This window comes from Mycteria americana, chromosome 3 (assembly GCF_035582795.1).
Source record: "Mycteria americana isolate JAX WOST 10 ecotype Jacksonville Zoo and Gardens chromosome 3, USCA_MyAme_1.0, whole genome shotgun sequence".
NCBI lineage: Eukaryota > Metazoa > Chordata > Aves > Ciconiiformes > Ciconiidae > Mycteria > Mycteria americana.
The window spans coordinates 51,730,849-51,751,021 of NC_134367.1; the positions used below are offsets into that span (position 1 = coordinate 51,730,849).

General features: G+C 46.6%; 1 protein-coding gene and 1 long non-coding RNA gene across 4 annotated transcripts in view; one reads left to right on the forward strand and one right to left on the reverse strand.

Moving 5' to 3' along the window:
* Positions 1 to 20,173, forward strand: part of FOXO3 (forkhead box O3) — a 95,966-nt gene that overhangs the window by 46,469 nt on the left and 29,324 nt on the right. The gene's annotated exons all lie outside the window — the stretch shown is intronic.
* On the reverse strand, positions 10,789 to 13,679 carry LOC142408242 (uncharacterized). Its single transcript, XR_012775227.1, has 2 exons — positions 13,332 to 13,679; positions 10,789 to 12,024 (listed from the first exon to the last, which is right to left on the reverse strand). It is a non-coding gene; the product is annotated as an uncharacterized LOC142408242 (long non-coding RNA).

Below are 20,173 nucleotides of genomic sequence, written 5' to 3' on the forward strand. Positions count from 1 at the left end.
TAGAGCGTCCCAGGCAAATGGTGAGCTAGAGCTTTGCCAGGCTGTAATAAAGCATGGGTGACCCTTTGCCAGACGTGCCTTTTCCTCTCTATTTAAAGATTTTATTTATCCCCCAGACTTCATGAGGTGTTATCTGGAAAGGCTCGCTGTGCAGATCAGTCTTTACCCTAAGCCTCCTTTGATACACTTTGCTTGGGGGGGTCCTCGGTTTCTGCAGGAGTCGGTGATCTCAGTGTTTAACAGTTTTATTGTTTCAACCGAGAATCCGCTTCTCTGAATGCATGAAGCCTCAGTCATTTGTATGTATGTGTGAAGGTCAGTGGGCTTGTCAGATACCCTATTGTAAATCCTGTCACTAAATCAATTTCTTTTAATTAAAAAAAATGTGCTGCTCTTCAGAAGAAGTGCACCGTTTTGGCTGGACAAAACCCATTATATCCCAACACAAATACGATAGCCGTGAGCTCTCTGCTAGTCTCATGTTGGCTGCTTGTCTCAGCTGGTGAGTTTGTGCTTTGGAAATCTTGGTGGTCAGAGGGGGCTGCGTCTTCCCTTCCTCCGAAGGAAACGGCTACTGTTATTACTCTGTCGTCATCTAACTTTGCAACATCAGAAGCAGAGAAAGTCAATAGTGGGAAACAGGTAGCCAACAGGTGAGAGACATTCAAGCCCCCTCCTTGCCCCCCCCCGCACTAGCAGAAGTCTGACAGGACGGCTAAGAGCAGGACAGGATTTCACATTCATTTAGTAATTCCCTTGGGGTTATACTCTTAGATGACTTAATGACTTAGTGTATAGCCCGTCTGGAAGATAAGCAGGCATAATTCATTGCAGGCAGGTCATTCATCCTTTGAGATAACTGGCAACTACAAGCCATAGGGAGCAGGGAGATAAAGATACTATACATCAGCAGCAGTAGTTCAAGGTTTCAACCTCCCCGCCTCGTTCTGTGACCCAGAAGTCATTTGCAGTTGATTATTCAGCCATTTGCTTGCTTTAGAGAGAAATACACTGGCAGCGGTTGAAGTGAATACATTTTCCACTCTGCCCATGCTTTTCAGCGCAGCCGTAGCATCTCTCTACCTGGAAGTACGCATCCTTGTGTCTCTTAGAGGCTTTATAGCTGCATTAAATGCTGGTTTTGAAAACTTACTGTAAATTGATTCCAGTTTTTCTGGTGTTATTCAAATGGGACTGTTGTTCACCTGCTGCTTGCAATGCTTGTACACTGTAATTTTCAGTTCCAGTCCAAGAGAAGCTTTTAGGGGTCCAGTTTATGTGTTAGCAATATATATGGTCCAAACTGAGGCAGAAAGAGTGTGTATATAACATAGTATATTATATTTCTTGATTTCCTTGGAAAAATAAAATTATTTCCAGTGTCAGCAGGTACATTTTAAAACTGAACAAGTCACCCAAAACTGTGCTGCTCCTAAGCCAACAAATATTAGAATCAAACATATGATGTGACCTCTCCCTAGTTAATATTCCCTCCTCCAAAAATCTGCAATCCAGAAACAGAAATCTTGAGATATCCTGCATTGCAAAGATAAATGATTGACTCAGCAGGTACTTTATGATGACTAACTCTCAGTGAAACGTTTTTCTCTTGTCTACATGCACAGCAAAAGAAATAGCAAGTACGAGGCTTTTGATACAGACATATGATGGCCGCTGTGTGGATTCACAGTCTGTGATGTTGCCTTATTTGAGGAGGAGGGGAGGGAGAGAAAGAAAAGTCTGGTTTTGTTTGTTTGTTTTCTAATTACTTGAGCTATTTTTTCTTTGACTCAGCAACTCTGAACAGTACATACTGTACTACTGTAACCGGCAATCAGGGCTGGGAAGTCGAACGATGGTGATGATAAAAGTAAATATCCTGCATTCTCAGAGGGATTAGGAGGAGATGGAAGAATTAGTCTCGTTATGGTTTTGTGTGGTGTCACAGTCCCTTTCTGCATCCGTGCTATCCTGTATGTAATCTTTAGATCTGTATTTCTCAAGTGAGGTACTAAAAACAAACAAGAAATCAGAATAGTTTTATTTTCACATATGTTTTCATTTATGAAACCCACTTGTTTAGATGATGAAAACGTTCACCTTGCACAAGAAACCATGCTGCAAAGAAAATGAAGGAGTCTTGTTGTTTCAGTAGTGCTTATGGCCTGTTTGGAGAATGTCTTAAGAACGGAGTGGAGAGTGATTTTGATTGATATGAAATAATTTGATAATCGACATGAAAAAATTTGATTGACATGAAATACCCCATACCTCATGATGCTTTCCTGTCAGTCTGCATGCTACACAGTAAGAGTTGTACTTATCATGGCACACCTTCACTTGCTTGTCTTATTCAAAACGGTTTGAATCCCAACTTCCAAGGGGAGCCCTTACTACTTTTAAAGGCGTTAAGTTGCATTTGTGTTTTAACATAAGGAAACACTCAAGCCTGTAATGGATTGCAAGGGATTCTGTCTGCACGGGCAAGAAGTGCAGCCTGTGGACTGCTTTGTGCAAGAAGGGATGCTCACTAATGCACTTGTCGTCTTCGCGTTCTGTGCCAACCTGCTTCATTAATGCAAGACATTCACATGTCAGGATGTGTTTAATGCAGGACTTTCTGGCTCCTTGGGGGAAGAACCTCACTTCAGTGAGAGTTGCTCACTAGAGTTAGTTGGGTGTGAGTTTTAAGCAGGATATCCAGGCAGAAGAGTTGGTGTCGATGGTCACTGCGGAGCAGATTCCAGAGACTTCCTTTCAAAGATACATGGCCTGTCAAGAACTGAGAATTGAAAACTGTTTCTTACTCTATCTTACAGGCTAAAACCCCTGCAAAGTGTGTTATTCCCCTTTCCAACGTGCTCTTCTGAGAAGTTTCAAGCAATGAGGAGGCTTTGTGGAAAGACACTGAGGTTCTTGGGAAGTATGGGCTTCCCACCCAGGTTCTTGCATGGGTAGCAGCTCCCACCTGGTTCCTTTCTAGATGCTGCTGTTACAGATTTTTAATGCTTCATTCCATGCTCTTGCTTCCGATGTTCATCACAGTACTAGATGTGTCCTAAATGTGTCCTCTTGCAGCCTTTAATTATGTGGTAGAAGCCATGTCTGTTTTCAATCCTATTCTTTTTCCAGACAGGGTGACCTGTGGATGGCATTCTCTTGCAAAGGAATAGGACTTACACATTCGCTGTTGCTGGCTTTCCCTTCTTCTCTGTTCCTTACCATTATTTTTGCAGTTCAGAATGGTTCTCTGTGATTGTAATTGCACTAAGTACATTCAATAATGCAGAAGTGACCTATTTTGTGCACAGTTTAGCTGATTCTGCAGGTGCCTGTAGGATTTCCTAGCAATGTTCTTCAGCTGCTCCTTGGCTTACAAAAGCCCGGTAAGTTAAGCGTGGCCAGCACAACATACTGGAGGTAAGGAAAGTTCAAGGTAACGGAGGAGGATGAGCCATACAGGCATGACTGGGTTGGACTGAGTGTTTATAAGGCAAGGTGGAGGCCTCTGGAACAGATCAGGAGGACTAGAATAGACGTCATTAAATGTATTAAACTGTTGGAGGTCCTTTGTACAAGTTTGTTAATACTCCAATGACATGGCCAGATACTGTGCCCCTGTAGGCTCAGCACTTAATGTATGATACCTCTGGCAGCTGAGGTACGTACTCAACTGTAAAAAAAATAGATGAGCTGGGACCCATTACCATAAACACTGTCTGCAGTGCTAGTCCTGGTAACAGATTGTTCTGTGCTTCATTAAAAAGGAGATAGCACTGTCAGAGGAGTCAGTGCTTCATTTTGCCATGTTTGCTACATAATCAGTTAATTTTGCTTAATAGTGCATTGCGTCACAGATGTGCAAAAGGGCAGAGTCACTTCACTTTCTGCATAAAACCTCCGCTCTGGTGCAGCTGAAATTTTCGTGGAGCGTGTTAGCAGGCAAGCTGACCTCAGCCGGTGTCCCTTGCCTTACCCCTGTCCTGGGTTCTCCCAAGAGTGCTCTGTTCAAGCTCTGTGCACGGAAAGATTCCGTGCACAAGTTTCTCAGACTAGAAGTTAGACGTAGATGTATATGAGGGTGGTCATTCAATGTCTGCTTTTTTTTTTGTGCCTTTTTTTTTAATCTTGCATAAGGTGCTGTCAAGGACTTCCCCACTTTTCATTGGGAAGTACTGTAGTGCCTGTCTTTCATCTAAGCATTACTTACAATATGAAAGTTAGCATTGCTGATTTCTAACGAGGTGAATCCAAGTACGTCTATCTTAACGTAGATCTTTACATTTTACTGCCCTTTGAGTGCAGCTTTTGGGAAGATTATTAACAAGTCAAATACAGTAAAGCAAACTATGTGGAGAAGCTGAGTTTAGACTGCTGTTTAGGGACAGATTATTAAAGATTACAACTCAAGATTTTAGAAGATCAGCATATTACACAGTAATGTGGCATATCCAACAATTAGTGCTAATCGTAGACTGCTTAAATTTGTAGTGAAAATGCCTATGTGTAAATGGTTTTCTTCAGATGAAAATTAATATATTCAAAATAAGTAAGTATATTCTGTACTTACATATCCCAGTCTGAGAGTATTATAGGGATCTAAAAATAACAGAGTTTATAAACTCTGTAGTGTGGTGTGAACATCTTGTTTAAAGAAAAAAAATAAACATGTAAAAAGTAATAATAGGTGTGTGAAGGGCCCCTGTTTAGAAAAATAGGTAGACATGTAATTAAGTTCATCTTTCTTCAGAAAAGCAGGCAAGCACTTGCTTAAATCTAAATGTGCTTAAATTGAGTTTACTTCAAGAAATACTTAAGTACGTTTGAAGTTAATCATCCACACAAAAGATTTTTCCCAATAAAGACTTGCATACACGCAAAGGGAGAAAGGCGCTTCAAAACTTAAGTATGATTATAGGTGTAAGCGATGGGTTTGATTTTAGAAGAACCTGAAGGAAGTAAGTGCACAAATCTAATTGAAATTCAATGAGTCTGGAGCATCTAATTGTCTTGGGTCCCTCTGAAAGCCTTCGACCTCTTTTAAATGCTAAAAACTGAGCAAGGTGCTGGCTCTTATGAACTGATTTCACATTAGCACACCAACACCTTGCTGGATGTTTCTCCCCAGATGCTCAGGCTGAGAACGTAACTCTCTGCGTATGGTTTCTCCAGTATTGCCAAATACTGGTGTCGCTTTGAATATTTTTGTGAACTAAAAAACCACATCAAAATCCCAGTGTGTTTACAAACGTTAGTATTTATCACCCAGGGAGAACCGCAGAAGATAAAGGGTGGGGGCAGAAATGATGATTCCATTGCACAGCTGTGAATTTAGGAGCAGAGAGCCTTTTGGAAGCTGGCAAGGTCCAGGTGAGATTTTTAATTAATAGGTGCCTGACCTGGCCCCCTACCGTAGTCCAGGCATCCTACACAGGAAGATTTGGATCTAAATTTTGTATTTGGCTCTTTCTCCACTTTTGAAAGATGAACCAAACCTTTAAAAAAATCCTTGAATTGGGGGTGCTTGGTCAGACTGATTCCATCTGAAGCAATGGCTGCAACTTCCCAGGGGATGTTCCCATGCTCACTGAGGCTAGCTTCGTTTCGAGGCACAGAGGGGAGCACTGCTTCTGACAGCCACGTCTTCCATGGCAATGTAAGCTGACCCTAAGAAGGGCTTTGGTTGTCCTGTGTCCTCCCTCTTCTCCCCACATCCCCCATGGTTTTCTGTTTCCTCCCTTTCTCCACCAACATCAGTTCTTCTGCTGTTCAGCAGGCCAGTTCAGAGAGCTGATCTGGCCAAAATCTGTCAGGAAGAAGAAAAAAACCCGAAAAGACTGTGGGAGCCCTGTTTGGGCCAGTGCCAGCCAACATGAGCTTGCACTCACATGGTGGTGGTGGAGCTGTGTGTAGGCAGGCAGTTCTCTAGACTGGGGAACTACTAAGGGTGGAAAACCATACACCAAGGGTATTTTACCCACTCATGTAACTACCTAAGCAGCTCAAAAAAATCCCCGGGGGCCAGTGCAGGGACAGGCCTGGGCAGCGGGAGAAGAGCCCTGCTTGAGGCAGCGTTGCCTCTGAAGGACGTGTCCTCAAAGCACGGCTTCCGCCCTGCTGGGCAGTTACCTGTTTCGCAGCTGTAGCAGCGGGGATGCGATGCTGCTGCAAACAGATGCATTGGGACATGAAGACGAATGCCTTTAAAGAGAAAGAGGAAGGTTTGGGGGTGACGGGAGGTAGCTCTTAGGACAGTAGGACGGGAGTCTCGTTAGTGCGCTGTGCCCGGCGAGGGCAGCCAGCCCCGATGCTGGAGCTGTGTGGCCGGTGGGGCCTGTGTCCGTGGGCAGGCAGTGGTGCATGCTGCTTCCAGGTTGCTCAGATCAAGGGGTCTTGTGTAACGGGGCCTACAGGATCTCTGGGAGACCTTTTATTGTTGGGGTTTTTTTTAAATTATTATTAAAAATGACTGGCAGCAATATGCCCTTCTAAAGTTGGCATACTTCTCCATTAGCTCTTCCACTTGCAGGTAGACACCTTAGTCAAACTCGTGCAGCAGCCTGTCACGTGCAATTTGTATTCTTTGTTTGAGAAGCAGCCTATAGACAAAACCCATTTGCTTCTCCCTTTTGTTGCATTAAGCTATTACTGAGGGGATTTTGGGGGCTCGGGTGGGTTAGGTACCTGGTTTCTGCTGACTTTGAGTAGGAATCAAGGCACCTACTACTGCCTCTGGTGACTGAAAGTCTCCCCACAGGTTTTGGCTCGCTGAAAGCTTCTTCATTTCGTTTGGAAAAGGATGAATAAGTCTTTAAATAAGGAGTGCATGCTTTTTGGGGGTGAAGGCCTTGTCTTGCTAAAGCTCTTAGTATGCAAGCTAAATAAAATGAAGCCTTAAATGCTAGGGCTAGTAGCGGCTTCGTTACATCTTTCCTTTAGTCACGTATTTCCACGGCAGGGAGCGAGGCAGTCGGCCAGGACTTTCTGCTGCCCTGCCTGGTTCCTTCTTTTGTTAAATTTGGTGATGCCGGGGACCCGTGTCTCCATGGGGCTGCTACACCAGGCTGGCTTCTAGCTCGGGTAGTGTTCACCGGAGCCTGGGGAGAGAGGCTTGCAGGCAGGAGTTTGCATACGGCGACTTTTAAAGCTGGGTCACACCTGTGCTCTGTGTGTGATGGCTGCTCCTTGGGATCTCTTTCTGAGCCTCACACCTTCTCCCAGGTTTTTTCCCAGGTTGTCTCCTGCACCACCAAAGTGCAATTTCTCAGTTACTTTTTGTTTTGATTAACAGAGTTAACCCTGGTTATTATATTTATCGGGGGGGGGGGGGAATGGGCTGTTATATGCACGAGGAGTTTGCAAGTGCTGGAGAAATACCATCACACAGGTAATAGCAGGTTTTGCATAGTTAGTAGCTTTCAAAAGCTCGCACCAAAGCCTGTTTTTAACAGGGAACCACTTTGAAGGAAACCGAAAACATCTCGCATAGCGCAATCTGCACTTTCTATCTCAAATATTTTCCTGTCTCTTTATAGTAGCCAGTCCTTGATATAGCATAAGCACCATAAAAACTTAATTTCCCCTCGATGCTGTTATGTTTAAATCAGAGTAAGTTAAAACATTTAATAATTTAAAATTGCGCATGCAGTGTAATTGCGTTTCTGTTTTGCTGTCTGCAGCTGGGTTTAACACCCGAGCATTTACAAGAGTCCTCCGCATCATGGGGCACGTTCTGCTCTCGCTCTGCTTGCCGAGCTCCCGCTGGCGTGAGACAGAGGTCCTGTTAGAGCCGCAGGCGAGACCAGGATTGTACCTTTTTTTTTTTTTTTTAATAGCTGCTTATTTTCTGAGGTGCAAGTTTGGATTTCCCAGCGCTGACATGGAGGTTAATGGTCAGGATCCCAAATGGCACTGTGCGGCCGTTTCTGCACCCGCTGCCCGGGGTGCTGGGGCGGGAACAGTAGGTTCTGCCTGCTTTGCTCCCGCACGACACCTACAAAGTTAATCTGCTTTTAAGCTTGTTTGTGCTCACTTCTTGAACAATGTATGCTGTGTGCATTGTTTGGATTTCAGGCTTTTAGTCACGCAGAAAGGCAACTTTTTGCACTTACTTTATGCCAAAAGCGATGGAAGTATTTTCCCCATGTTTGTAATTGGACTCAGTAATGAGCTTAACCATTTAGTACCTGTTGTAAAGTAAGCTCAGAGGAAGGAAAAGGGTTTAAAAATTATTGTAGTGTAGGCATGCGCTGAAATGTACTCCTGCTTTACTGGGAGGTGCACAGGTATTCTGGGCAGTAAGAAATACAGAGGAACTTGCAGTGAAATCTTAAGCAATCATTAGTGTGGATGATTTTGATATGTAGATTAATATACAACAAATAATACATGTTCTGGTTTTTGAGCCAAGGCTATAATTCAGCTAAGAGGCTTGATATAGTACAAATAAAAGGTAAGATCAAAACTGGCTCTCTTCTCCTTTATTCCTACAACTTTTCTAACCTTTCTTGGAGTTCTTTGTTGGGCTGTCTAACAACACCAGTGGAAAAATATAAAAGGCTAATGGGCATAACCTCTGATTTTCGTGTCATTCTACCTATTTATATATGTTTTTTTCACCAATTCTGTCTTCAGTGGAAAGGAGCTAGCAGCAATACTGTGAGTCACAGGAAAGGTGTTTCCATTTTTCGGTTGGGGGGGCAATGCAATACTACAGAGTGTATCACAGGCTTGGAATAGCCCTTATTACAATCACGAGTATTAAGATTAATGTCATGACATGTGAATTACTATTTTGCAATGCCAGTCACTGCAAGCGTTCCCTGTTGCACTAAATGTAAGGGGCAACATATTGGGTTGGGACGATGGATTATTTGAGGGGGAAAAAAAATGCGGACTGCAGTGTTTTGCATAACATACTGTTTATTTTTACCGCTTACCCAGGCTGACTTTTTCTGGTGAAAGCCCAGCACCTACACCTGAGGACTCAGTGCCAAGCTTGGTAGGTCTGACAAAAACAGTACAGCAACATTGGTGGGTTTTTTTTGCAGAAATTTCTTTCTGTAGGAAGGGGCAGCATGAAGGCTCCTCACCAGGATCACTCATGCCAGGGTGCAATAGCCTCGCCACTGCCTTATTAGCGCAATATTACGAACGAGTTTCATGGAGTCTCCATCAATAGCATTGCCAGCTTTCAATATGTAGCAGGAGGAGCAAGGTCTCCGCTAAGACCTTGACTCACGGGGTGGTGGGGTGAAGCTCACACCTTCTCCAGGCTGGGCCGGCAGCCGTGCCGTGCCAGTGGAGCTTCACCCTGGAGGGAAGGCAGGCGGCGTTGGTCCCGCCAGCCCTGTCCCGAGAGCTGTGTCAGGGATAGATGGCTTCATCTTGTGGGTAAGGCAGGAGACATAGCCTGATCCCGTGGGTGGGGATTAGAGCCAGCGGCTGCTGAAGGAGAGTACCGAATGAGTTTATATCCTGGCCGTGCACCTTGCTGGCCGGCGGCACCCTTTTGGGAAGCGCTGGAGAGCCTTCCATCCCGACAGTCCTGGGCTATGCTTGTGGGGTGCTGTCTGCCCCCCTCCAGGCTGGCTTTCCCTGCCCTCTGCACACAGCTGATGCCACTGGACCTGGGGTATTTTCCCAGCCCGACCCCTTATGCAAGCGTTGGCACGGCGTTTCCCCTGCGTCCCGCGGGACAGGCGAGTTTTGGCATCCCCCCTCCTCCTGCCACAGCAGCCTGGGGGAGCGAGCCCTTCGGGGGGCCGGGGTACCACCAAGGCGGTGGGTACAGAGCCTGAGCCCCGGCTGCTCGGGCAGCTCCCCGGCACGGCGTGAGCACGCTCGGGTGCCTGTGTTGTGGCTCGCACGCCTGCTCGCGTCCCCGTGGGTCTGGGCTCTAATCCTGGCTTGAAATTTTAAATATTGACAGAGTTAATTCCTGACTGCTTCAGACTGCAGAAACTGGTCTCTGATAAGGCTGTGTTTAATAAGGATATTTGTGGTAAAGAGCTTTGTTGGCTAGACAGAGCTTTGCCTTGCCGAGCTCTGCTCTGGTGGGTGAGGAAGAGGAGGTCCTCTCCCAGGGTGCTCCCTTATTGCAGCCTGGCAGTGTGGTGGAGTAGGAGACACAGGGGGGTGATACCTCTTTCTCCCCCCCGAAAAATAGCCACAAAATACCTTTACACAGTTGGCTGCAAGCAGGATGAGGAGCCAGAGTAAAATGTACTGCTGCAGTAAGCCTAAACTCTTAAACAAATGCCAAAAATAAAAGCAGCCTACCTTACTTTTTCCACCTTACATAGCAGTTTCCAACCACATCAAGTGAAAAGTCTAGGTGGGTGTATAGTGTTTATCATCACTGAGTAATACACATTACATTAGCTGGGACGTTTGTTTTGTTCCTGACTACTGGTTTTAAAATGGTTTTAGTGAGGGCAGGAAAAATGATATAAGTTTATATTGTCAACTAAGAGATAGGAGGGCGTTCCTGATTTGGGGAGGAAAGCTGGAAATGTAAGTAATACTTTTTTTTTTTTTTTTTTCCCTTCCACTACAACTGCAAGTAGGTTGAAAGGCAGACGGTGGAAGTGCAGAATCCAGCAATGCAGGCTTGCTTTCTGTAAGAGATGGTGTCGGCGTGGTTTCTGTGCCTGTGTTCGCCTGCAGCAATTGTGTCCTCCAGTATTTGAAAATTGTTTACATAGGTGGCAGCAAAATTTTGTATCCAAAGCAACGAAAAATTGAAAACAGATCCACATCTGAAACTATACTTTTTTTTTTTCCCCCCCTGTAGTATCTCTTGCATGAAATATTGCAAGCCTCTTTCCAGGGAGACTTGGCCCTGGCTAAATTGCACCCCAAGGCGAGCACTAACCAGTGCACGGAGGAGGGCTCGCTGCCCTGCAGGAAGCAGGCAAAGGTGCAGCATCTCTGACCTGGGGGTGGTACCGGGGGAGTGGAGATCACCGAGGGAGCAGCAGACACCGTGCATGTCACAGCGATGCTTTGCAAGTGGAGAGGGCAGGTTTTGTCAGCCGTGCTTGGGTAAGGTCTGCACCAAAAGCACTCAAAACAGCGAGAGGGCGCGCAAAAGTTTTTGGCCCTATGCATTCTGCAGACGGCGGTGGTGCGATGCTGGGGCTGAGCGGGCTGCGGGGGGATGTCACCGGTAGGTGGGGAGGGATGGATTGAGGAGGTCCGTGAAAGCAGGGTGAGAGGCAAAGACCAAGTCTACCAGTTTTTTACAGGCTCTGAAAGTCAGAAACATACCAAATATAGACCCAGAGGATACGCGAGAGCTAGCGTAAGGGGAATGCTGGTGCATCTGGAAGTGCTGGACAAAGAAAACCCTGTTACCTTGCGGGGCTTTAGCCTTTGATGCACTAATTTCAGTCACAGGATGTTCAAGTTTAGCCAGGAGTTGGCAGACAGATGGACTGCGAGGCAGTTCACAGAGTGACTCAGTCTAGGCGAGAGTGAGGAATCATCCACATAAAGGTAACCTATTACAGTATTTTCACAGCAACTTCTTTTTTCCCCCCCCTGAGTTTTCATGTTTTTGTGGTAATGCTTGGGCTTTCGTTCATGGTAGTTTTCCAGTTGATACGTTGCTTCCTGCCTGCTCTGCCACCCGGTCACAGCTCCACCTCCGCAGAACAGAGACACAGGGCTTTTGTTTGCCTGACCCATTGCTTGGCTGTTTTAGGTGGCCAGGCGGTCTTGCCTTTTCGAGGAGCTGTCAGGCAGAAGTACGGTCAGCGTAAAAATGGTGGCAGCGTCCCTGTATTTCCTCACCACCTCCCCACGCTCCTTCGCTGGCCGCAGTGGTTGCTTGTGTTAGCTTCATGGAGGACTGAGAAGCATCTGTGATGTGTGATATACGGCACTCATTGCTGCTCATTGCTTGGTGTGATGCTGTTTCTGCAGTGAGGCAAACTCTGTAGGAACAACCATTTCACTTGGCTTTTCGTTCTAGAAAGCTGTGGCCTTGAGGCTGCATCACATGGTGGTGGTGGTTTTTTCCTAAATGAAGAGGGTAGGAAAAGCACTGTATTTATTTACGCTGGATCTTCTCAGAGGGAGCTGAATAGGAAAATTTTTGCTCTAAACCAGGGTAGAGAGATTTCTCCTTTGGATTGAGGTTTATCAGTTTATTATCTTGTCATTTGATGCCTGTTAAATTGCTGTGGAAGCACCAGAGTGAGGAGCTAGTGATCTTTTCAGGAGATAAAGAAATAAAAAAATGAAGGATTAAACAGTTTACTCTATGAGGCTAAAATTACAGGTATTAAGTGCTTTGTCTGTTTTATTGGTACAGAAACCTTTATTGTTTGTTACAAGTTGTTTACCTGAGAAGGGCAAGAAGAAAGTCTGTAGCCCCTTTCTGTTGGTTCAGATGAATTACTGCGTGTCGCTCGTACTCATTCCTCTTCCCGTACCTCTCTGCCTGCCTGCCTCCCCCCTCGTTTGGGGCATGAGTGTTGTGCCTCTAGTCACTTTAATAGAGGCACCATGGTCTTGAGACAAATTTCCCCTTTTTTATATGCTGTTATTATCATTTGGTTTATTTATCTGGGCATGCAAAGATGAGAACAGCTTGCACAGAGCTTGCAGTCTTAACGATGGAAAGGGAGAAGCCAAAGGAAAAAATAACTTTGGGGAGAGAGAAGAGGAGAAAATCGTCACGGTCTAACTTCAGGTGCTTCTGTGCTGCACATGAGTGGTGGGGCAGTTTTAATCTCGGGTGCTCTGAAACAAGCCTCAGGTCTCAGGATGCCTCAGGAGCCTCAACTCCCAGCTTGGACATCCAAGATGCCTAAAGGTGGGCAGTGTGGCTCGTCCCGCTCTTCCTCAGCCTCTGTCCCCAGCGTGGTGCGCATCTGCCGGGGCTGGAGAGGGTGTACGCCCCGGTAGTGGGATGTTTACTGTAGGGCTGTGCGGGCTTGGTTTAATATCAAAGTAGTTTTAAAAACAACCAGGCAGGCAAGACAGTGGCTGCTGGTAAAATGACTCTGGGAAGATGCCTCAGGGGGGATTAAGATACAATGCCGAAGCTATTAACTGGGAAGATCCTACCTCCTCAGCTCCAGTTTGTTTTGCCAGTGTTAAGAAGGCACAGATCAAAGGAACTACAAACAGTTAAAAAAACCTCTCCAGGCAGAAAGGAGGCAGTTGTTTGGGAGCTGCTCACTGGGAGCAGACACCTGCCTGCGAGTCTGCAGGAATCTCGGCTTCTCAGCAGCTCCCGAAACATGTGGTGGCGCGGGACCGAGCTAGGAGAGACATATGTCCTCTTTTGTATCGGTTTTAGAAAACATTATGCTGCCTACCTTCTGTTAGTAGTAAACCGCATTTTGATTTAAGAAAGCTGTTCCGTGGGGCTGCTGGTGCCAGTGGCCGGCAGGGATCCCCGGGGGCCGCCCCACAGAGCTGCGGTCCCTGAGCCCCGGCGGGTGCTTTTGGCGAGGAAGGAGGGATGAAGCCGTGCCGGGGAGCGCGTCCGTCGCTGCTCGCCGCTCTGTTGTGCGCTGACCCCCGCACACCCGGGGGAAGCAGAAAATCCTCGCTGGCCCGCTGGGGAGGACAGTGTGATGGGGCTTGGGCAGGTGAGGTCAGGCACCTCCCAGCCCTCCAGCAGCCGTGCCGCATCCTTTGCGGGAGGCAGTTACGGCCACGGGTACCGGCACAGCCTTCAGCTCAAGGCACATAGCTCCGGGAAGCCTGAGCTTTTTGAGCAGTCTCCTTTTCAGTCCGTCCTGCCTTCTCTGAGGGTTTTAAAAATCTACTTTTCCAGCAAAAAAGAGTCTCAGTCTTTCCCCGTGTGCTTCCTCGCCTATCCCACTCCAGAAGAAGGAGTTGGTCGGCCTCGCTGGCAGACAGCCTCTCATAAATCTCTGCGGGCCGGATGGTTTGTGATTTATTGCCCACCTACCCCACCACGTATTTTCAAATTACTCATGTTACTTGCTGGCCAGCCTTTTACCATCCATTTTCCCCTTCTTTCCCTTCTAGCAAAATATTTATCTGAGGCCTTTCACACACGTAAAAATCCTCAATTTAGATGCATCAGTTTCGAAGAAGTCCATCTCCTCTGCTTTGGGTACGGTTTGTCCCTCTTGACTTTGACTTCTCCACGATAGGAACCTGTGTCGCGGAGGAATCTGTGGCTGTTGGGTTGCCTCCTGCATCTGCTAGAGGCATTAGGTGAAGCAACAGCCTCTGAATTTAGGAGACTTAAACCGTGTCCTTTCCTGGATCTCTCCTGCTACATGTCATTTCTTGTATGTGAAGTTGTTTATTTGGCTAGATGATTGCAGTCTCTGGCTTTTGCTATCTCTGCAGACGCATATGGTCCTGCTGATAGAGAGTCCTGTGTGTCTGCCTCAAAGTTGCGGGTGACAGTGGCATGTGCAGAAAGAAATGGGTGGAGTTGGCCTCTCTGTACGGTGTGCAAGGCTCTGCAAAATCCCTATCTGTGGGAATTGCTAGTCAGCTCTTATCAGTCACGTCCCAACGCAGTGAGTTGTAGAAATCAAATTAGCAGACAAGTCAATTGCTTACGTCAGTCAGAAGTTTTGCACTGGGGATGATGTGATAGTCCAGGGCCCCTCACTGGGTAACGCTCCTGGGTTTGATTGCAAGGGCTTTAACAAAATGAAAACATGACAGTGCCGGTTTGTTCCCCCCCCTCCCCCCCCCCCCTTCTTGCTCAAAACATTTTTTCTCGCTGTCATTTGGGGCAAGCAGAGCAGAGAATCTGTCCTTGCTGTAAAAGTAGAGAAAGCTTTGCCCTGTTATTTTATAAAACAAGTTGTTGTGACATAGCACACGGTTCCTCACATCACTCAGCAGTTCATTAGTCTGTCACTGTACAAGCATATTAAATGACAAGCTAAAAAACACAAGACAGTACAACGGTCCATTAAAATTCATAAAGGATATCAAATATTCAAAGTAAGGGATGTAAAAAGAAGCCGTTTGCTGCAAATACTAATACCTGTAGTGGCATAAACATAGCGAAGAAGTGCCGTGCACCGCCAAGCAGCGGACCGCTGCTGGCAAACCCGCAGCTGCCTGGGAATCCCTGCAGTTATTTATCTCCAGAAAGCTGCTACCGCTTCAGCAAAAGGTCTCCTTCAGAACCTCCAGCCTGTCATGTGAACCTCTTCTCCTAAACAAACACCATGGCTAACTTGAAATCGGAGGCAAGATCAATTACTTTCAAGCTCTCAGTGGCACGGAGTAACAAGACATGATGTTATTAATGTCTCGTGACTGGGGCAAAAGCAGTGGACCTCTTGCTTAACGTTTTGGAGGGCTTTTATATTTTTTTCCTGTACTGCTTTCTCTGGAGTATTTATGTCATATGTCATGATATCCTCTAGTAATTCTTAACTGCAAATGCTCGTATTAGCAGAGTGGAATTGAACTTCCCAAGTACAGGCAGCGGGCAAACTTTAAGGTTTTTAAGGGCAGGCCTTCTGAATAAAAGCTTCAGAGCTCCCATCAGTTCTTTCAACAGCAAATCCCAAATTCAGTTTCAGCTTCATCCCACCTTTTGGAAGAATATCTAGCCTTAAATGCGAAAACTTAAAGCAATGGAGAATCCACCCCGCCTTTAAGTGTGTTTTTCAGAGGGTCAGTTACCTTCACTGCTAATATGTACATGTTATTTCTGCTGTGGTTTCGGTTTCCAAATACTTGGGCCTTGTTAAGGCTTTGTCTGCTAGTAATACAGTCCCCAGCCTCCTCTACCCAAATCTGTAATAAATTAGTTTTCAAGGCTTTTGTCTGTAGCGATTCTAAAAATAATTTCTTATTGGAATCCAATTGAATCCGAGGGAAGCGAGGTGATAATCAAATGATGTCACCCTCACGTCTTGCGCTGCATCTCACCGCCTGCCAAAACTAGCAACTGTTGCTATGTACCCAGGGGAAGGTGATACTCCCAGCCTTTCCTTGGTGCTGGAAACTGCTCCTTTCCAGAGCTTGTCGGGCCCCCGAGAGCTGCTGACGTCTGTCCCAGGCTTTTCGTTTTACCCTTACTTGTTGGGATAGCCATGGAGGAACATGGATCGCGTCCTGTAGGATGCTTTGAATTTTTCCTGTTCCTGAAGAAGATCATTTATCAAAACGGCTGCCAGTCTGGAGGACTGATGTGATTTAGCCCGTGAAGTGCCTGTATTGCACTGCGTGGGGTCTGGGGTGGAGACCTCGCTGCAGCATGTGTGGCGATGTCCGAAAATCCGTGCATGGGGACAAGGGCCTGACACCATGACATTTTCCAGCCAGTTTATTTCCTTTTCTCAGTAGCACCCCTGCAAACTTGACTGATGGTGGAACTCTTCCCCCCAGCTTTTCCCTGGGTACTTCCAAAAGATCAAAAAACCCCCCCACAAAACAGCAGGGCTCGTTGCGATTTGACACGTGGCGCTCCAGAAGTTCTTCAGGAGTGAACCCAATCCTGTTGTCAGCAGTAGGTAGGTGATGTAGCAGGTTGTTTTTCTCTCCAGTAAGAGTCAGCATGAGCTGGGGGATTCGGTACCTGGCAGATGACATTCAGCACATCGCAGGGACCGGTTGTCAGCTAGACTAGAGTTGTGGATTATTTTTTTCCCCATGCTCTCTTAGCAAAACATGCTGTTGGGGTGTCCCAGATCTGCTGTTGATAAGACTTCTTATTGGCAGTGTGTGCTCATGAAAGGGTAGATGCCCCTCCTGACAAGCATGTGACGACTATTAATACTCGCAGGAGTTAGGCTCTGGCACTGTTACCCCCTTCCCACCGGCACTGCTCCTCTGCAAGGCAGAGCCCTGGGTTTCCAGAGACCTCTCCAACGCACCCAGCATCGCGCTGACCTCTCTCTGTCCGTGCCCGGGACCGAGCAGACAAGCCTGGCCTTACTCCCCCTGCGTTGGCCGGGTTGTTTGCCTGGAGTCACTGAACGTTGTGCCCTCCTCCAGCTCTGCCAGCTGGCCCCTTCCCCGGCGGGAGGGGAGCTGCAGGTGCGGGGCTCTCCCGTGCCCGCCTGTGTCCCCAAATGACTTCCACCCACCCGGAACTCAGGGTGGAAACCTCGGAGCGAAACAAGTCAAACGTTCATAAGGCCCCGGTTAACGCCAGCACATCTTGGCAGCTGCTCCCTGCCCTGTCTGCGTTTAAAAGGGATTGCTTACAGTTTTTGTCTTCGTTTTGCTACCTAAACGTGCAAGCTCCGACTTTGTGTTTTTGGGCAGCGTGAGGGTGCTGGCTCGCAGGCAGCCTGAGATACGATCCTGGTTTTGTACAGGACTTCATTTTTTATTTTAAACATGCATGGTTGCCAACAGCATTGTACCTGGTTCCAGCAATGTCCTAATCCTGGGGAGGGAGCGGGGGACGGAGAAGGGGCACGGCAGAAGAAAGTGCTCTGTGTTCGCTGGCCGGCGTACCAGAGCGATGGGATGGGGCTGAAGCATCGAGGCATTTTACGGCGTTATAATTCCCAGGGACTCTTTTCTGAGTATGTACACCATCCCAATATATAGCAGCAATCCAGAGCTAATTGACATGTAAGTGCCCATAAGTGGTGGAGTAAAGTTATTTAAAGTCATTAAAGTTATTTTGCCTTTCACCGAGTGCAAAAAACAAAGTTATCTAGGTTGAAAAAAGGAGAGGAGGAAAAAAATGGCAGAGTACCAAACTGTGACTTGTTCAAAGTAGCTTGTGAAAGTATCTTGAGGTTGTCTTTCCTGAAAGCCTTTGAAATTCAAAGGCTATGGACTCTTGCCTCTTGGCTCACAGACTGATTCTTTCTCCTGGCAGATTCTGCCTAACAGTTGCCCTTTTTTTGCTCTTTTAAATACCCCTGAATCATAGAGCTTGCTCATTCTGCTTTTCTTCATTCAGGTCTAAAGCCTTAAGGACTGCGTCGAAGTAGCAAAGAGGACAGCATGTACTGGATGCTAGAGCCAAGGGAGAGGGGGTGGGCAGAGGGAAGAGGTGACCCTGTCTTCAGGCTTCGGTCCTAATCCTGCAAACTTTTTCTCCTGCGAAGAGTTCTGCAGAGGTCAGCCAGACTTCTTCTATGAACAGCGATTAATTGCTATTCAGCATCATGCTCGGATTATGCTTAAAGTAACCGTAATAACATGACCAGAGTTTGTGATAAGGCATGGATGGGGTGCTTTAAGCCAGTTGGAGGGAGAGGCTGCTGAAGACATGCATGGGATTAGTTAAATAGAAATTTTGTTTGTTTGGAAGCAGGGCCGAGTTAGGCCAAACTCTGGAACTCAGAGAAAGTGGCTCTCTAAAAAGCACATATAAATGCAGTACCACCAGTGTCCAACGTGCACTCCCTGGCATCGGCCCCAAGGAGGAAGGTTAGTCCAAGCGCATGTGATCTTTCCAGGAATCATCTGCCCAGGTGGCCCAGTTCCCTGCGTGCCAGTATCTTATGCAGTCCCGTGTATGGTACTGCTATCGAATGAGGAGGCAGCGTTTCGAACCGCCCCGTACTCCCGTTGCATTTGTGATTACGGTCTTGGCTTTTGCAGCGGGAACCATTTTTTGGGGCCTGGAGCTGCAGAACAGCTCGCCTGGTGCAGCCCTGAGCCAGGGCCGTTGCTCACAAGCGTGGCACTGGAGCAGCAGGAGGGAGGTGAAAATGAGCAAAAATATCACCCCATTGTGCCATGATGCCTTCTGAGTACACTTAGGGTCTCCTAGTACAGAAGGCCTGTCAGGTAGCTGTAGTTGGTTTCTGGAAAAATCAGCTTCAGTCCTTACTGTTCTGCTGGACAGGTATTTTCTGGCATATGCCTATATTAAGCTACTTCACTAAAATGCAACTTATTAAAATGCAACTTACGAGCGACATGGAGTCCAAAGTGCCCCGCGCTTCTGCAGCACTGGAAAAAAGGTGCTCCTCAATGCATGTAGCTTTAAGCTTTCTTGCTGTCCTGACTTTAATGGCTGTTGACACGCTCCTTTAAGGGCAGTGGGGCGGGGGGGGGACGACGACTCTTTAGCCTGAGTTAAACAAGAGGAACCCACGTGCTGCCTGCTCCTGCCCGTGCAGGCAGAGTGCCATGGGGGCAACAGCTGACGAAGACGGCAGCTGCTGCAGATGCAGGGAGAGACAAGTACCCCGTCTGCTCCCTCCCGCTGTCTTCCCCCTCTGTTGACAGTATTGCTGTTTGTCCTGCCAAAACCTTACGTGGCTATCGCTACCCGTCTCCCCGAAGGCCCAGAGTATGGTGAAAGACTGGGCTGCCTCCAGCCTCTTCCTCCTTATTTATGTGTCACAGGAGGAAAAAACCTAGACGGAGATACGTTGTTGAGGGTCATCCTGTTGTAGTTATGATGATGGCAACAATTCATAGCTGAAGCATTTGATTTGTTAACCTTATAAAAAGATGCCATTAAATACTGTGTTTAGCTCCTCAGGGGAAGTAGCCTAGTTTCTTTTTCATTTTCCTTTTCTCATCCCTGTTTTAACATTAGTGATTCAGCTGTCACTCTGCTTCGGAAGGGCTGCTGGGGTTATAGCTGTGATTGGATACCACCAAGAACCCATTTCTGCTGAAAATAATTAATATGATGCATTTTCACCTCACAGAGAGCCTGAGACAAAACTACTAGAAGGTTTTTATTAACTTTTACAAGCTTTGAAACTTGCCTGTGAACGAAATCGGAAATTTCTGTGTGTCTCCTCTTGTTTATCCTTGTCAACGAGGCAAAGTCTGGCAAAGACTGGTGCATACCTAACCCTACACATTGAGGGTATTCCTGTTCAAGTCTACAAAGCAGCTCATAGGGTATGCATTTAGATACATGAAAAAGCCTTTGTAGGTGAGAATCTCACTCTGCAACAGGGCACATGGTCAGATCCTCCGAACAAAATGAGTTTCCACCAGCTTTGAAAAAAGTCTGACTAGAGGCAAGTGTGGACTCTTCCACCTCCATAATTTTTTCATTCCCCGCTTTGCTAATCTTAACCAAAAAGTAGTCTGGTTCATTTCTGTTTTTCTAGATATCACATCTCCTCTAAACTTTAATCACAGGAAAAAATTAAAAAGAAGAAGAAGGGAAAAAAAAGCATAAAGCTAGCTCATTTTATATTTTGCATATCAGCTCATATTATAAAAGTATTAGCAGACCTGTCATAATGTATACTCATACACATCGCTC